The sequence below is a fragment of the Mauremys mutica genome, chromosome 2, assembly GCF_020497125.1.
Source record: "Mauremys mutica isolate MM-2020 ecotype Southern chromosome 2, ASM2049712v1, whole genome shotgun sequence".
Taxonomy (NCBI): Eukaryota; Metazoa; Chordata; order Testudines; family Geoemydidae; genus Mauremys; species Mauremys mutica.
In genome coordinates, this window is record NC_059073.1 from 144,356,418 (window position 1) to 144,374,796 (window position 18,379).

General features: G+C 44.4%; 1 protein-coding gene across 1 annotated transcript in view; it reads left to right on the plus strand.

Moving 5' to 3' along the window:
- The window catches only part of SLC4A5 (solute carrier family 4 member 5), a 167,418-nt gene that overhangs the window by 15,054 nt on the left and 133,985 nt on the right, over nt 1-18,379 (plus strand). Inside the window, exon 2 of the mRNA XM_045003457.1 lies at nt 16,755-16,898. The gene's annotated coding sequence lies outside the window, so the exon portion shown is untranslated. The remainder of the gene's footprint in view (nt 1-16,754; nt 16,899-18,379) is intronic.

The following is an 18,379-nucleotide window of genomic DNA, read 5'->3' on the forward strand; positions in this document are numbered from 1 at the left end:
CTGGGCGGGATTTGTTTCTGGAGCCTTTCTCTGTGTGATTCATGAGTGTCTCTGGAAGCCTTCATGCAATCTAGCTGGGTGTGGGGCTCCACATGCTGTTATGCTGAGTGATCACAGCACCTGGAGAGGTTTGCTGCTTGTCACTAGCAAAGCACTGTAAGAGGTAGCCCAGGCTGGAGAGAGTTAAGGAGGCACAATGGTCCCACAGTTACAGGCTGCACCCGGGATCCTGTCACATGGGGTTTCAGCTAGGGTGACCAGACAGCAAATGTGAAAAATCGGGACGGGGGTGGGGGGTAATAGAAGCCTATATAAGAAAAAGACCCAAAAATCGGGACTGTCTCTATAAAATCGGGACATCTGGCCACCCTAGTTTCAGCAGAACTGTGCAGATGCGCAGAGATAGAAATGAAGCTCTTTGCTATCATGGAGTGGAACCTGGAGGTCACAGGGTGCTGTGACAGCCACAATATGCATTAACCTACCAAGGTTGGCAGATAAATTACAGTTAACTTATTCTGCAGGCTTCATCTCTTTTTCTGTTCGTGGCTTGTCCATGAACAGAGAGGCATCTTCTCATTCAAAAATATCTAACCAATAATTCATCATAATTTGTTTGCATCTCAAACATGATATTCGTTGGCCATATAGGTCATGTGGTATTGTCTCTATTTCCTGAATGGTTGAGCGCAACTCTTCTACACAAGGTCTACACTGCAAGTAAAGGTGGTGTTGTGGTGCAGTAGACATACCTCTATTAGCTTTCATATGGCTAGCGTGGGTAACAATAGTAATGTAGACATGGTGGCATGGGCTAGCAACCCAAGAACTTACCCAGGCACCTACTCTGGTTGCTAGCCTGTGCAGAAACCTGTGCTGCCATGTCTACACTACTATGTCTATAAATGCTAGTTAGTATCAATCTACATCACACATTCCCTTGCAGTGTAGACATATCCTAAGAAGCAGACCTCCAGTGAGAATTCTCAAGGTGATGAAATCAAACTCATTGGAAAAATTCAAACTCTTTTTTGGAAAATGCTGTGCATAATTCATCCAGCTATTCCGACTCAGGGCTGAACACTGCTGTGTCACCATTACTTTGGCATGTTTCTCTGATGAATGGCAAACGTTTCTTTAATATTCCTAAGCAAAAGAAGCAGCTCAATAACTACAGAGGTATAACTGTAGATGTGAGATGTATACTTCGTCTGTGAATGTGCCTCGCTCCCATTATTACCCACAGGAGTTATAGCGGATGCATAGGTCAGGTGAAACACTTGGCCTTCAGGGTTAACATACAGTATGATAATTGCTAACATTTAATGCAAAAGCTGTAATTTTAGGAGTGAGAATACATTCACAGTGACTGTCTTGACCCCACAAAAGACTGTTGCAAATGCCCCTTTTTAATGATAATATTTTGATGCACCTCTTAATATTAATCAGGAATGATTTTGAAGCCTGGAGCTGGATTTATTAATCTGACCATAAATTGTGTAGTGTAGTAATTGCAGCGTGGGTAGAAAATGTGGGAGGTGTGTTTCATCGGGGCATGTGGCCCCAAGAGTGAAGCTAAAAGTTCCTATGAAAGCAACTAACTAACCATTTTGCCTTCGTTTTTATTAATTGGTTGAGAATCATTCAGATGCATCACGCTACTCTAAAGAACTTTTTCCATTGGTGTTACAAACTATAGAAAGAGGATCTAGTTCACCCACCACTGTTGGGGTGAATTATGCCAACTGGCTAATGGACATGAGCCACACCTGATTCAATTCAAAGTTCTTCCCACTCCGATAGATTAAAAATGACTTGATGGATTTTCTTTAAACTATATAAGTGAATAGAGAAAATTTTTCTTCCGCACTGAGAAGTGACATGAAAAAATTCAGCCCAAAAAAGCAAACGAGAAACAACTGAAAAATAGAGAATGTAGGGTTGTATATTGCAGTGGTTAGTCAGTCGGGTTAGTAACTCTTCTAAAACTGTGGAGCAAAGGTTAGCCTTGCAGATGGTTTTGGGAATGTCCAAGCAATCGGGAAATGCAGATGTGCCAGGATTTCCATGCTACGCTGTGCTCTGCTCTCTACGCTAACTTCCCATAGAATATTGAGTCAAGTTCAGTATCTCGATCCTTCTCTTCAGTGTGCTCAGTGGTTTGGGCCCAGCATCTCTAAAATCTCCCCTAGAGCTCCAATATGAAGAGCATGATAACTCTGCTCCTCTGGCAAAATAAAATTTTATCCTTTAAGGGTCAGGGTCATCTGTGCAAGAGACACAGATCTTCCTCGAGGGCTGGTCCCAGCCTATGGAATGAACTCCCACCAGAACTGAAGACCGTCACGAACGTTACTCAAAGACCAGGCACATTTCTCTGAAACTGCCTTCCCTCCAAAGCAGTGTGGGATGTTAAACAAACACATCCCTACCAGGACAAACCACTGGACTGCAGGCACAATGAGAGAGAATGAACCACATGTGACAAATGTTAGTCGCATCGTTTAAGGCACTACTGGAAGGTGCTCAGATACTGCAGTGATGAGGGCCAGATAAAAACCTATATAGAATAGAAATGGTATGATGCACTACGGCTGTGATATGAGAGAACACAGCTAGCGGAATAAGGGACATAGTCCAGGGGAAGATGGGAGGGGTCGTGGATGATGTCATGTCATTACTTTGAACAGCTGTGCAATAGTCTACAGGGAACGTGGCAAGCCAGGGCTTGTCCTGGGCAGCAGAGACTGACTCACTCCAGGTCGTCTCTGCAGTCTGGTGGTTCAGAATAACATGTCAGCATCTTGAGAAACACTGCGGGAGTCTCCGTGGCCTGGGTATGTATGTTGCACATAGGGAACATAGTATCAGAGGGGTAGCCGTGTTAGTCTGGATCTGTAAAAGCAGCAAAGAGTCCTGTGGCACCTTATAGACTAACAGACGTTTTGTAGCATGAGCTTTCGTGGGTGAATACCCACTTCGTCGGATGCATGTCATCCGACGAAGTGGGTATTCACCCACGAAAGCTCATGCTCCAAAACGTCTGTTAGTCTATAAGGTGCCACAGGACATAGGGAACATAGGGGTGTGCAGACACAGAATAGTTTTAGGCCTATTTTTCATCTACCTTGGCTTTCTCCATCTACATCACACATGTGCTGCAGCGCAGGACGCTGCAGGTTCCTCATCAGGACACCTGCCGCTTTTTCCATTCTATAATGGCTACATGGAACCACATGCAACATCGTATAACTGTGGATGTGAGGGCATGCCAGGGCACAACTGACTGTATATCCATTGTATGGCAGGGGGAGGGTTCAGAGTTAGCGACTGTCCTGTGCTTTTTTCCAATGACTGGGCACAGTACAGCCCATAGAATAAAATTGCCATCTCGGCTGTAAGGGCAGGGCAGCGCTATCATTGCCGCATAGTGCATAGTTCATATGACTACTTATTTATTTTATTAACATTTATCACCAAAGTAGCTCCTGATTCTGAGGATCTAGGAATTAGAATAAACCTGCTGTACTTCAGCCTCCAGTTGTTGGGCCAGATGCAGGAAGCACTCGGTGAAATTCTCTGGCCTGTACTGGCTCCTTTTAAGAGGTACCCAGGCCAGTGCATCTGTGAATCATCAGCTCACTCCAACTGGGTTTAAAAGATGTAGCTGCCTCCCCTGAAATGGGGCTCAAACCTCTGCCCTGGTGCTTGCTGCTGGGAAATGGTGTCAGAGGACATTATTGTTGTAGCCCAAAGGGTAGGACTCCCTAGAGACTCAATCCAGAGTCCCAGGAGCTGGCAAACTGCGAATGCGGGATACAAAGCCGGCACTTGGGCCCTCGGAGGGGAGAAACTGGGAGAATGAGGGTTGCCTGCTGCTGGGTCCAGTCAGGAAAAGGAGAGGTGAGATCTGCCAGAGACTGCAGGACAAGGGAAGGTGTTGGAAGAAAGCTGTATGTGGTTCCTGGAGGAATGCTGAAGGCAGGAGAGCAGCAAGAGGGGTTTGCTGGCTGGCTTGTGTGCCCAAGTGAGAGTCAGGGTCAGAGAAGGCTGAAGGCCAGAGAGCAGCAGAGGGTGTTGCCTACTGATGTCTAAGCCGGAGAGTTGAAGCTGAGGGCAGGGGAACAGTGGAGGGGCTTATCCACTGATGTTTCAGCACTGGAGCCAGGGGGTAGGATAGGAGGTATGAGGGGTCCTCCCAGGTCAGGATGATATCCCAGCAGCGTGGGGGTTCCCACTGGGAAGAGCAAGGTAGCACTTAAGCTGGGTGGCTGTCCTGGCTGAGGACAGAAGAAGTCTAACAAGGAGACCAGAGTATGGTGAGGATGCACTCCCAGCAGAGAGCACAGGGGGTGGGTTTCCTGCTGGGAAGAGCAGGGTTTTAAGGACTATGTACAGTGGAGGAAAGGGATATGTTTGAGATTTTTGTTGGAGAATATTTCAACTATGTTTTGGTAACAACCCAGCCCAAAGAAGGGTATTATTATACAAGAGAGCCTGAAATGGAGTTATTGGGGACTCTGAAAGTGGGAAACTGAGGTAGATGCACCTGTCATGCCATGGTCTGCCACAGGAGGGCACTCCAGGCAGAGGTATAGATATTGATTTCAAAGGCCCAAAGAGTTGAAGGTGTTTATAAACTCTCTCACTGGCCAACATTAAACAGTGAAAGGTTTTGAGGTTATTTTTAAACAGAGCATTTGGTTTTATTCAGTTCCTTGGCAAACACCCAAAAGCATTTATTTAAATTGAAAGTTTATTGATTAAACACAAGAAAGAACATGACATTAAAACAGGCCTTTTTATTGAAACAGAGGTTGAGTGATGATGCAAAACAAACTTAGTTAGACCTTATTAAAGTCTTTCTCCTTTTGGAGTCAAAATATTAGTCTCTTTATTTTCAGAGCAACCTTTCTTTGATGAAGAAAAGAAGGTTAATTTTACTCTCAGGCCTGATGTGAAGGGCATTCACTCATCCTGTTCTCATCAAACACACAGACACAAGGTGGAGGAGAGACGGGATAGAAAAGATGAGTGAATTACGGCTTTTGTTGATATTTTTGGAACACTGGACTGCTGATTAGTTACAAGTGGATGCTTTGGCTGGTAAGTCAACCACAACAACCAGGGCATTGGAGCTGTGCTCTGGCTCCACTCCAGCTCCAGGCAAAAACCTGCAATTCCACTGCTCCGGAGCTGCTCCGCGCTCCAGCTCCAGGCTCCGCTCCAAAGCCCTGACAACAACTGCTGCTTGGACCCTGGTTAGTTGCAATCTGGTCGGGGCTGGGATCTAGTTGGATCCTTTCTCTTCAGACAGAGCAGGTTTGGATGGATGCAATATGATTGACTTCAGGATTCAATGAAAAGGCAAGAAAAAGCATAGGAGGAAAGAAACAGAAAATAACCTCAACAAGAGAAGGGAATACAATGCAGGATCTTGTATGCCTTTGCAGTGCTGGTAATTAAATATCCCCATTGGTGGGCTGAGGACCGGATGTCATGATAATGTGATGACATTCAACACTCACAGGTGAAAACAAATTTCCTTTAACAAGGGCAAGGCCAGCCGGTCCTTTTGATGGGTCGAGATAGGGTGACCAGACAGCAAATGTGAAAAATCAGGATAGGGTTGGGGGGTAATAGGAGCCTATATAAGAGAGAGACCCAAAAATCGGGACTGTCCCTATAAAATTGGGACATCTGGTCACCCTAAGTCGAGATGAGTTGCAGGGCCAGCCGGTCGAGGGATGAGCTGGGATGCCAGGTGGGATGGGAGATGTGAGGGAGAGCTGAACTGAACTGATCTTTTTTTCCCACAGTGGAAAGGGGAAAAGTGGGCAGCATAGTTCATCCCCCTCATTATGTTCCTCCACTAGTTAGTAATATCCATCACACCAATTTTGGTCTATTAGCTTCTGGTTCCACATCTTCTGTTTTCACCAAGCATAATCTTAACCGTCATTGGATTATATCAACGTGGCCTTTTTGGTTTAGACCAGCGGTTCTCAAACTTCATTGCTCCACCACCCTCTTCTGATGATAAAAATTACTGCATGGCCCCAGGAGGGGGACTGAAGCCTAAGCCTGCCCAAGTTCCGCCACCCCAGGCAAGGGGAGGGGGAGAAGGGCCAAAGCTGAAGCCCAAGGGCTTCTGCCCTGGGTGGGAGGCCTGTAACCTTAGCCCCAGGCGGTGGGGCTGGGGCTGGGGCTTGGGCTTCAGCCTTGGGCCCCAGCAAATCTAACACCAGCCTTGGTGACCCCATTAAAATGGGGTTGCGACCCACTTGGGGGTCCTGACCCACAGTTTGAGGACCCCTGGTTTAGACTAATCCAGCTTCTTTGTCTGGTTCACTTGCATTTGTTACGACATTCAACATCGTAAACAACTTGACCTACTTTTCATGCTTATTGTAAGGTCTTATGGAACATTCACATGCTTTTTACATTTGAGCCCACAGTAGGGGTACACTTTTTAGGCCCAATAGTCACATCAGTCTTTCTCCCTACCTCCCATAACAGGGAGTATCCCTTTAAATGGTTTGTGAGCTCTCTAATGGCACTCACTGGGTTCTGTGTTGTAGAAGCTGCCGGAAACCAATCAGAGCAGCAGCATGTATGTAGCTACACCTTGCTCGTTAGGGTGTCATTAGTAAACACGGTTTTTTGGGACCCAGCTGTGCACCTGAAGTTTTGTCATATTGTAGATTGTTGGGTAAATAGTAGAAGACACAATAGCTGTGCAATGCAGGAGGCCAGACTAGATGATCACAATGGGTTGTCCTGGCTTTAGTCTAAGAAATCGATTTCTTCTTGCTATTCCAATGTGCCTATGCACCTGCAATTTCCTGCCTGGTCTCTGCTAAGCACCTTCACCACACTGTTCGCCTGCTGGCTCTTTTTAGCCTTTCTTCTGTGCTCCAGCAAGTATGCGTATCCTTTCGCATTCAAAGAGCCACAGCTCTCTCTCCCATTTTCTGCATATCCGTAAACATGCGCTCTGGTCTCGGTAGGATTCAGTTATGATCATGTAATTAGAAAGTCTTGGAAGCAATTGCTGCTAGTGATGATTTTACATAAAGACTGGCATTTAAATTGGTCTCTTCTTCGTCTTCTCCAAAAGAATTGGAGCAGCTGTGTTTACTCTTCTGCTGCTGAAAACCGCATTAAGAAAATATTTGGATATGTGCTTGGAACAGTGAATTACTCCAACAATGTACAGTAATGGTTAATTAGTTCTCAGTTTATTCACATGGAGTCCATGTGAGCTCTTCTTTTCCTACCACTCAAGCCCTCTAGAATAGGCTTTTTTTTTCCCCTTAAAATTTCTCATTCATGCAGGTCCCCCAATGATGGGAGTACCGGTGTTAATAGGACTAGAGGTAAGTGCCAGTATTTTAATCACCATGTCATCTCACCTTGCTTCAAGCAGTGCTAGATAACACAGTAGATCAAGCACTGCAGCCTTTGGCCAGCAGCCATATCTACACTAGTGCTGTCACTGTGTTATTGCTGGTGGAAAAGTTTAAAGAGAAAAGTCTAATGGAGGCATGATCTTGAGGTGATGCATTAATTAATGCAACCGGTGTTCTGAGTTTAGCCAAAATCTGGGTATGCACAGCAAGCTGACAGCTGTGTTAGAAGCAAGCTGATTTCTAAACCACTTGCACCAGGTGTTTTGATCTCTACTGCTTCAGAATCTTCTTTCCTGGTTTAAGTAAAATTAGCTGTTGAATGTACTTTCTGACATGCACAACTTTTAGGACTACCAATTAGATTCAAACCAATGGCTCAGCGAGATGAAAGGCTCCATCTCTCTACATCAGCTCATTAAATAACTAGTCCACCCCTGTGATTTAATGGCATTACTTCCCATTAAAACCTACCACATTACCAAATGTGTATGCAATATTTTTGCTTCCAACTTCATCTTTTGTTGACTCCTGTGTAAGCTTTATCTAACTGGATTCAACGAGGAGTGTCCACTAGAAGGGATTCAGTCACTTTAACTCACTCCTCGACCTCTGTTTAGCATTAGCACTGCAATAAGAACAATATTGCTGTAAAGGCATATGGTGTCTGCAGTTGAGGCAGCCTCGTAGCCTAGAGAATTGATGTGTTTTGCTGCATTTTTAAGGTATTTTCATCGTGTTCCATTCACTCTGTTGAACATTCTGAGATTTACCGCCAAAGCCCATAAAGGCTGTCTGATCTCTAGGGAATGAAATGCAGTCAGCAGGCTTGTAATGCATTGTGTTGCTTCTCAGAATTCACCACTGAATCTAATCTTCCCTTGCTCAGAAGACCGTGGATTAACTACTAATCTCAGGTTTATTTGGAATCCAGACCAAGGGGAAACAATCCATTAATCTAGACTACTTTAAAAAGAAAGATCCAAGAGAGATCACCTTGTCAATCCAATTATTCTGCTTCTTATGTGACTTACAAAATTCAGATCCTTATCAGAAGCTGATTGGACAAAGCTGGGATAGAGATCTCACTTGTTCTGTGGTATTACATTGCTTTACTTTCTGGTATTAGACAAGTAGGAAACATAGACACACTTGAAAGAGAAGCATATACATTAGCTGAATTTAAAAGAACATCTAAAAATCCATTGATGAGCGCTGGTTTGTATGAAGGAATCTTATTGTTCTGTCTTTCTGTAATTAGATATATAAAGGAGCAAAAAGAGATGAAAGATAGGCCTCAGATTAAAAAGGGATTTTAGCTTTAGCAATAGTCACCCACTGTTAGGATAATACATGTGAATATGCTGTACATAAACATCTCATGCTAGCATGTCTCATTTTGCTGATGCAGGTAAACCTCAGTTTTACAAAACTCTGTTAACCCCAAAATGCCTTTGTGTCCCTATGCATGGGTCCAGCGATACAATGGTAAGGATTTTTAAAAAAGCTTTGGAAAACACACTCACATGCAGTTTCAGGGATCTAGCCAATCGTGATTTAATGGAGTTCAGGAATAAACTGCCCTGTGGACAAGTTATCCCATAGTTGTCGCCTGCGAGGTTTATTGCACCTTCTTCTAAAGCAGCTGGTACTGGCCACTGTTGGAGCCAAGATAGTGGGCTGATCCAGTAAATGGACCACTGTTCAGATCCAGTGTTTCAATTCCTAGTCTCCCTCCCAAATCCAGATGTTACAGTGTCCACTGGACTTTTGCATAACCAAGGCTTTTGCCTGAATTATCAGGATTCATAAATACACACAATGGTTTGAATAGTCTGTCGAGTGGCAGGAAAGGATGCAATGAGGTCATTCAGGACCTGATGCAAAGGCCATCAAAACCAATAGAAAGATTTCCATTGGTTTCAATAGGTTTTGAATCAGGCTCTTTGTGGGGTGGATTTTAGAGACAGGAGACTGAGTCCTCAAGAGTCTATAGCACCAGAACATCACTCTAACAGAGAGATGCTTAGTATTTCAGTAATGGCACCCATCAGTGTTAGCGATGTCACTTCACCTTGCTACTCACCGATGTGTTTAGCAGTGGGAATGTTCTCGCTCATTACGAGCAGCTGCTGTTCAGTGAGTCTTAGCAGATAATCCTTGTGTAAAAAAATAATTTCCCTGTTGCACCTCTGAGTCAAGAGAGATGACTTGGTGTAAACACTGCGCGTGATGAGACAAATGTGTCTGGTATGTTTCTCTTTCACAGACGCTTTCAGGTGGCAGCAGCCTGGAAAAGGTGGGTTTTTTTTTAAATCTTTTTCAATTATTCCCTTTATTTTAGCTGTATTGTGCTGCCAGATTTGACCCTTGAGCTGGGTAAGGGATGACACCTGCAGCCATAAGGTTACAAGTATTGTCTTCAGTGCCCTGGCAGGGTTCCAGTCTGGTTAATAACATTGCCAAAAATTCTGTACTATAACAGTGGCAGAGCTGGGGCTGTAGCCCATGCAACAGCCTCTGATCTAGCCCCACACTTAGAGGAAGGATGGTCCAGTGGGTTAAAGAACTAATCAAGGATCTGGGTTCAAGTCCCAGCTCTATCACCGACTCCCTGGGTGAACTTAGGCAAGCCACTTGGCCTCTGTGTGCCTCAGTTCCCCATCTGTACATTGGGATAACGGTGCCGTCCTGCCTCTCAGCGGTGTTGTGAGGATAAATATATTAAAGCCTGTGAGCTGCTCAGATACTACGGCAGCGGGGACTATATAAGTACCCTAGATACACAGACTGCCTCCTAAAATCATGTGTACCCCACACCAAGTGAGAGTGGATCTCTCTCTTCATAGAATCATAGAATATGAGGGTTGGAAGGGACCTCAGGAGGTATCTAGTCCAATCCCCTGCTCGAAGCAGGACCAATCCCCAACTAAATCATCCCAGCCAGGGCTTTGTCAAGCCTGACCTTAAAAACATCTAAGGAAGGAGATTCCATTACCCTAGGTAACCTATTTCAGTGCTTCACCACCCTCCTAGTGAAAAAGTTTTTCCTAATATCCAACCTAACCCTCCCCCACTGCAACTTGAGACCATTACTCCTTGTTCTGTCATCAGGTACCACTGAGAACAGTCTAGATCCATCCTCTTTGGAACCCCCTTTAAGGTAGTTGAAAGCAGCTATCAAATCCCCCCTCATTCTTCTCTTCTCCAGACTAAAGAATCCCAGTCCCCTCAGCCTCTCCTCATAAGTCATGTGCTCCAGTCCCCTAATCATTTTTGTTGCCCTCCACTGGACTCTTTCAAATTTTTCCACATCCTTCTTGCAGTGAGGGGCCCAAAACTGGACACAGTACTCCAGATGAGGCCTCACCAATGCCGAACAGAGGGGAATGATCACGTCCCTCGATCTGCTAGCAATGCCACTGCTTATACAGCCCAAAATGCCGTTAGCCTTCTTGGCAACTAGGGCACAATGTTGACTCATATCCAGCTTCTCGTCCACTGTAACCCCTAGGTCCTTTTCTGCAGAACTGCTTCCTAGCCATTCGGTCCCTAGTCTGTAGCAGTGCATGGGATTCTTCCATCTCTGCACTTGTCCTTGTTGAACCTCATCAGATTTCTTTTGACCCAATTCTCTAATTTGTCTAGGTCCCTCTGTATCCTATCCCTACCCTCCAGTGTATCTACCACTCCTCCCAGTTTAGTGTCATCCGCAGACTTGCCAAGGGTGCAAGTCACGTCATCCTCCAGATCATTAATGAAGATATTGAACAAAACCGGCCCCAGGACTGACCCTTGGGACACTCCGCTTGATACTGGCTGCCAACTAGACATGGAGCCGTTGATCACTACCTGTTGAGCCCGACGATCTAGCCAGCCTTCTATCCACCTTATAGTTCATTCATCCAGCCCATACTTCTTTAACTTGCTGGCAAGAATACCGTGGGAGACCGTATCAAAAGCTTTGCTAAAGTCCACTGCTTTCCCCTCATCCACAGAGCCAGTTATCTCATCATAGAAGGCAATTAGGTTAGTCAGGCATGACTTGCCCTTGGTGGATCCATGCTGACTGTTCCTGATCACTTTCCTCTCCTCTAAGTGCTTCAAAATTGATTCCTTGAGGACCTGCTCCATGATTTTTCCAGGGACTGAGGTGAGGCTGACTGGCCTGTAGTTCCCCGGAACCCCAGTCATCCGGGACCTCCCCTGATCGCCAGGAGTTTTCAAAGACAATGGCCAATGGTTCTGCAATCACATCCACCAGCTCCTTTAGCACCTTCGGATGCAGTGCATCTGGCCCCGTTGTCTTGTGCTCGTCCAGCTTTTCTAAATAGTACTGAACCACTTCTTTCTCCACAGAGGGCTGGTCAACTCCTCCCCATACTGTGCTACTCTTCTATTAATGGCTGGTCCATATAGGCACTGAAGGTCTTGGGTTCAAAACCCATTTTCCACCCAACATGGCACAACACTGGGGTTTGAACCCAGAACCTTCAGCACTAAATGTATGAGCCTCTCTCCTTTACAGAACCCAGATGAGACTCATAAACCTCCAATGCGGACCGGCCATTAGACTGGGGACATGCACTTTTAGGGTGAGTTACGCATGCCCTCTGTTGAGGACAGCAGTCTCTGGAAGCAGAGGGTGTACTATAGCAAAGGGTAAACTGAACAACAGAAAGCTGAGGGGACTCAGGTGGAATCTGTGGTGGAAAACAGTACCAAGTTATGTAAAGGAAGAGGATGGAGGGGAGCCTGTACCCACAACTGCTTCTGCAGGGGGGAAAAACACAATGTTTGAGAGGGCAGAAAGAGCAGTCCAAGGAAATATTGGCGAGCTAAAGGCAGGCAGGAAACAATTATGACATTTTCACTCAGCAAGGCTTGGGAAAGGTTAGAACATTCATCACAGGATCTTTCAAATTAGCCCGGCGTGGGCCGGGAATAACAATTGCAGGATGACTAACAAAGGCTGCAACTTTCTGGAGTGTTCATTTTTGCATTTGGATAAGCAGTCAACAATAGCAGAAGTGTTCTGAATGGAGACCAAGCCAGCTATGGCCCTAAGGATGGAGATGGCTGGTGGTAGGCACCTTACACAGGGGAATCTTCATATAGAGAAGTCTCTTATTTCTTTTCATTACCCCCCCACCCCTTCACTTCACCCTAAGGTGGGGAGGCTTTGCTATAATTAGGAACGCTGGCATGGTCTAGTGATTATAATACAGAACATGAAGTCAGGATTTCTGTTCCCAGTTCCACTGCTGATTCAATGGTACCGCTTAACCTCTCTGCAGCCCCAGCTATTTAACAGGTATGTTGTGTTTCACTTGCTTCAGAGTGGGTTTATGAGGCTTAAGTATTGAGGGTGACATCCTGGCCCCAGTGGGAGGTTTGCCATTGACTTCAAAGAGGCTAGGATTTCATCCTGAATGTTCGCAGAAACTCCAATGGAGCTGCTGCTGCATACATAGATAAAGTCATTCCAATGAAATCCAGCCATCTGAGACCTTCATTCTGCATCGCTGTGAACAAAGTATCACAATAAGTAAGTTTTTCATTAATACAGTCAGTCATGCATGGGAGCCTTAGTCACAAATGTAAAAATAATTGCTCTCCATTAGAGATGACTGAAATTTTCCAATTTCCATTTTCCAGTCACATTTTTATTGACATTTTTTTATTTTAAAAAATGTACACTGATGACATTTTGCAGTTTTTTTGTTGTGTTCTCAATCAGAACATCCCAGGGAATCTGCTCTTTTGGGGGAGCTAGGACCCACTCTGCCCATGACTGTCTTATGAAGGCCCCACCTGGGGTTATTAGCTGCCCCAGACAGCTGATTAGTAAATGAGCAACTGGACCTAATAAAGGTTCCCCAACCTCCATTAGAGGGGTACGGAGATGGGAGGCTCCTATGAAGGAGAGTGCCCGGGAAAAGTCTGAGCTAGAAGGTGAGCTCCCCGGGGAACCTACCAGGTTGGGGAGCTTGTAAGAGGGTGCTCCTAGAGAGGGGGGCCTCCTAAGTGGAAGGCTGGGGTCAGCAGGTATCTAAGAGGACCTGATCTCATCTGGGAGGTCTCTCAGATGCTGCCCAGAAGCCTGACCTGGCAAGGATCATCTGCTGTCTCTGGAGACAGTCCAGTGGATGGACTTCCCCAGACAGCTGACTCCAGAGAACGCTGTTACTCCAGTAGGAGCAAGAGGCCTAACCCCAGAGGCCAAGACTGGAACCAAGAGAACCCCATGGAGAGAGCTTGTAGAGGCAATCACTGGACTCAGGTGGCAGACATAGCCTAAGATTGACCTACTCACCCCACAGTGAAGTTGGGGTGAAAGTTTTGTTTATGTTCTGCCTTGGCTTTTCTGTGAATGAAGGAGACCCTGCACAAGGGGTAGCATTTAGCTTTAGCATTTCGCTGGCTGTTTGGACTTTCTCATACCCTTGTTGAGGGGAAAACCAGCTAAGGGCTCCCTTGTGATACCATGCCCACCTGCGTGGGGTGGGATGAGTCAAACTAGAATGATGATATCCAGCTAGTCAGAATGTTTCCACTTTTGAAAAATTCTGATGAAATTTTGAAAAAAATTTGGAAACCTTTCCTACAAATTCTAAAAAATCACAAACATATCAAGTATCGGGGGATAGTTGTGATAGTTTGTATCCACAAAAACAATGAGGAGTCCAGTGGCACGTTAAAGACTAACAGATTTATTTGGGCATAAGCTTTCGTGGGTAAAAAACCACTTCTTCAGATGCAGTTTCCCCAGCCAGCTGTGTTATCCATCAATCAAGTTCAGTTCACTGTTGTTTACAGGATTGCCAAGTATTCTAGCAAGTAGCAGTTACTTGGAATTTTGTGAATTATAGCATAAATTAATATTAATCCAAAAATTCATTAAATTTGTTATGTGCTTTTTGTTGTTCTCAACTTTTAAAAAAGTTTAAATAGCTAGCGAAAGCTCATAAGTGACCAGCCACACACTGCAATAGTGAAATTAACAAAGTGAACAGTTTATGAATAACTGATAGATTGAGAATTGTTCACTCAAACTACCTGGCAAATCTTGGATACGCTGGCAAAAATCAGGTTGAGTCCATGAGCAGAAAAAAAGAGCGACATTTGCAACAGCCATTATTTGCAATGAATAATTCCACCATCAGATCTCAGCTGTAATTTTTTAAAATATTTGTTTTACTTGCAATGTGCATTAAAAGCCCTCCTAATAAACACAATGAAATAAATATGCATGCACCTTTCCTATCAATTACCAAGTCCAAACAATTACCCATGGAAGGAAAGTTCAGCTTACTCTATTTTTCCTTAAATAAAGTACAGGCAATAGCCATCATCTGTCTTTAAAATGTTCTCTGCTGTGCAGTCTAGTAAGTAATCAGCGCCATAGGCAATGAGTATTTAATCAGTAGGACCCAAGTGCGCTCCGTGTGTCAAATACATTTATTTGCCATATAGTTCATTTGTAAGCAAGGAGCTGTATTGCCTTCCCAGAGTGGATTTTTCAGGGCATCAGTCTCTGAATGGCAACACCCCTGCACAGTTGCAGCTACAAGGTACTCTGAAAGATAGCTTCAGGCACTATCCTTTCTGCAAGGCTTTTTTGCTCTGTGGGACAGGAGTATGTATCCTTGTCCAGGAATAACTGGCAGGCCCTGGGAAACCCAGCTGGCTGCTTCACCTCTCCTGCAGTCACCTAGCCATAAGTCTGTAATAACAGCCAACAGGAGGGGGTGGCAGTAACAGTTTATGTAATAATGAGTCAGGAAGGGAAATGGTGCATTCCTTTGTGAAGCCACAGACTGCATTCTACATGGGGCCCAGGACAATGGGGATCCTATCTGTGTACGTTACAGGCCTGCAAGCCACTAAAGTCAAAGGGAAAACTCCTGAGGCATCAATGGGAGAAGGACAGGGCTGACTCTCTGGAAATCTTGAAATCCTTCAGATGGAATATGCAGTATAAGTAGAAGGGACTATTAAGCTCTGCATAGTGATTATAAGTAGAGTGTGTGTTAATTACATAGAGTCAGGAGAGCCCTGCCCTTCAGATGGGGGTTCTCAAACTGGGAGTCGGGACCCCTCAGGAGGTCACGAGGCTATTACATGGGGGGTTGCAAGTTGTCAGCCTCCACCCCGAACCCCGCTTTGCCTCCAGCATTTATAATGGTGTTAAATATATAAAAAAGTGTTTTTAATGTATAAGGGGGGGGGGTCGCACTCAGGGGCTTGCTGTGTGAAAGGGGTCACCAGTACAAAAGTCTGAGAACCCCTGCCTTAAGAGGAGTGTCTGAATGGAGAGTGGGGTGGAGTTCCCACAGCAATCACATTCATAGGTGGAGGAATCAGGTTAGGGACAGGAGAAACCAGAACTTATGATGAATCAGATAAGGGGCTCAAATATTAGTCTCTCCCAGTTGCATTCACTCACATATAAGACAAAGGATGGTTTTTCTAAGGGCTAGCACTGCAAACAGAGCCTGGACTCTGAAAAGCTGACACTGTTCTTGCTGCTGCTTACATCTTTGGCAGGGATAAAGATTCTGCAGTCTGACCCTAGCTGTTTGCTCTGTGGCTGATGCATGAGACTGCTTAGAATCCAGCTGACCCTCCCATAGCTGTAGCTGCTGCACAGGGATAACAAGACAAGCATCTGTGTCTCATTAAAATCAGCAGAAGTGACTTAGCTGAGTACAGCAACTCACCCCTGTGCAGAGCTAGTGTAAAAGGTCCTGCATCCCTCTGAAGCACAGCACTTGTAGGGAGCAGATATGCTAAGTATGAAGATGCCACTTTTATGAGTACATTGTTTGTACTTAAACTCTATGAATTTATTATTTAAGGCCAGAAGGGACAATCAGATCATCTAATCTGAATAGCCCAAGCCATTAAACTGCACTCAGTTACCCCTGTGCTGAGTCCAAAAGCTTGTATTTGGCTCTAGCATATCTCCCAGAAAGGCATCCAGGCTTGACTTGAAGACATCAAGAGATGGTGAGTCCACCACTTTCCTTGGCATCTTGCTCCAATGGTTAGTCATCCTCCCCGCTATAAATGTGCGCCTCGCTTCCAGTTTGTATTTGTCTGACTTCAGCTTCCAGACATTGGTTCTTGTTCTGCCTTTTTCTGCTAGATTAAAGAGCCCTATAGAATTTGGTATTTTCTCCCAGTGAAGATTAATAATAATAATAACAGTTTTTAAAAATGGGATTATGTTCAGGAAAGTATGTGCCTGAGAACACAGACAAGTAAGTTTCAAAAACAATTTCTAGGAATTTTTATGAGCTACGTAACAATTTTTTTTGCCCTCTCCCCTTAACATTTCAGGAATAACCTTTTCAGTAGCGCTCACCTCAGGCGCATGCTGAGAGAGGCCCGGCTGTGAGATGACTCCCTTGGAGAGAGCTGGGAATGTGAGGGTTTCACAAAGGCTGAAGAGAAAAATGGAGCCTGATAAACACACACGGTAAAGTGAGTAATGATGTGGACTACACCAACAGCACATTGCTGTATGGCATGTGGTGAAGGAAATTGTGGGGCTATAGTACCATCTTGTGGACAGTAAAAATACCGTCTGTCTCTGCTTTTCACTAAACCATTCTTAAGATACAATTCAGAGAGAAATCTGGCCCTTCAGACAAAGGGACAGCTCCATGTTTGGCATAAACAGGGTGCAGCTTCTGTGGCACTAAAGGTGAGTTGTCCCTGGAGTCTTTCAAAATCCTAGCATCAGAGCTTTAAAAAAGAATCTACTAATAAAAATGGTTGCATGGTAATTTAGTATGTAGAATTTCTCTGGGGGCAGAACTGTTTTATATTGTCACTTTGTTATAGACAAGGACTAAGAACTGTAGGTGGCCAGGTTAACCTGAGGTTGAGTGATTGAGATTCCCTGCTAGCAGGGAGTTAGAAATGGGGTGTGATGCACTGGTCTTGTGGTTAAGGCAATGAACTGGACTTGGGAGATGTGGATTCAACTCCCAGCTCTGCCTGAGACTCCCTGTGTGACCTTGGTCAAGTCACTTCCCCTCTTGTGCCTCAGTTTCCCATCTGTAAAATGGAGAGATTTCTTTTCCCCTACCCTTAGTCCGTCTTGTCTTGTAAAATCTTTGGGGCATAGACTGTATCTTCCTATGTGTCTACACAGGAGAGCTTGACAGGAAATGATTTCCCTATCCCATTAAAATTTTTGAGATTTCAGAAATTTTTCCCAGCCCAAATTGGGACCAAAAATCAAAGTTTTGAAAACGTCTACAAACTGAAAATCTGAAGGGAGAGGAGGGAAAGTTCAATCAAAATGTTTCATTCTGATCATTTTAAAATATTTTGTCTGATTTTTTGACCATTTTAAAAAAAAGTTCTATAATTAGCATATGTGTGAAAACAAGGTTACTGTATTTGGAACTGGAAAACTGAAATGTTTCACTTAGAAAATGTCAAAATGGGGTATTTTGAGAATTTGGGGGGGAAAATGTAATCTTTTTGCATGCCTAACTGTTGAAACTGACTCTTTCTCATGAAAAGTTTTGGTTTAAACAAATTAGCGTTTTACTGAAAAATTACTGACCAGCTTGAATGTAAAGCATCTACAGCAAATAGAGCTCTGATCTTGCTTGCAGTATGTAGGGGCCACAGTAATATAAAAATAAAGAATGAAACTCTTCAATGACCTGAACCCAGAATGTCAGTGTTAGTCTGATGCTTTCCAATTTACCAAGGTTAGAAACAAATGCCGTGCAAAGGGAGGATTCTTCTATGGCAGGGGTTGGCAGCCTTTCAGAAGTGCTGTGCCAAGTCTTCATTTATTCACTCTAATTTAAGGTTTCGCGTGCCAGTAATACATTTTAATGTTTTTAGAAGGTCTCTTTCTATAAGTCTATAATATATAACTAAACTATTGTTATATGTAAAGTAAATAAGGTTTTTAAAATGTTTAAGAAGCTTCATTTAAA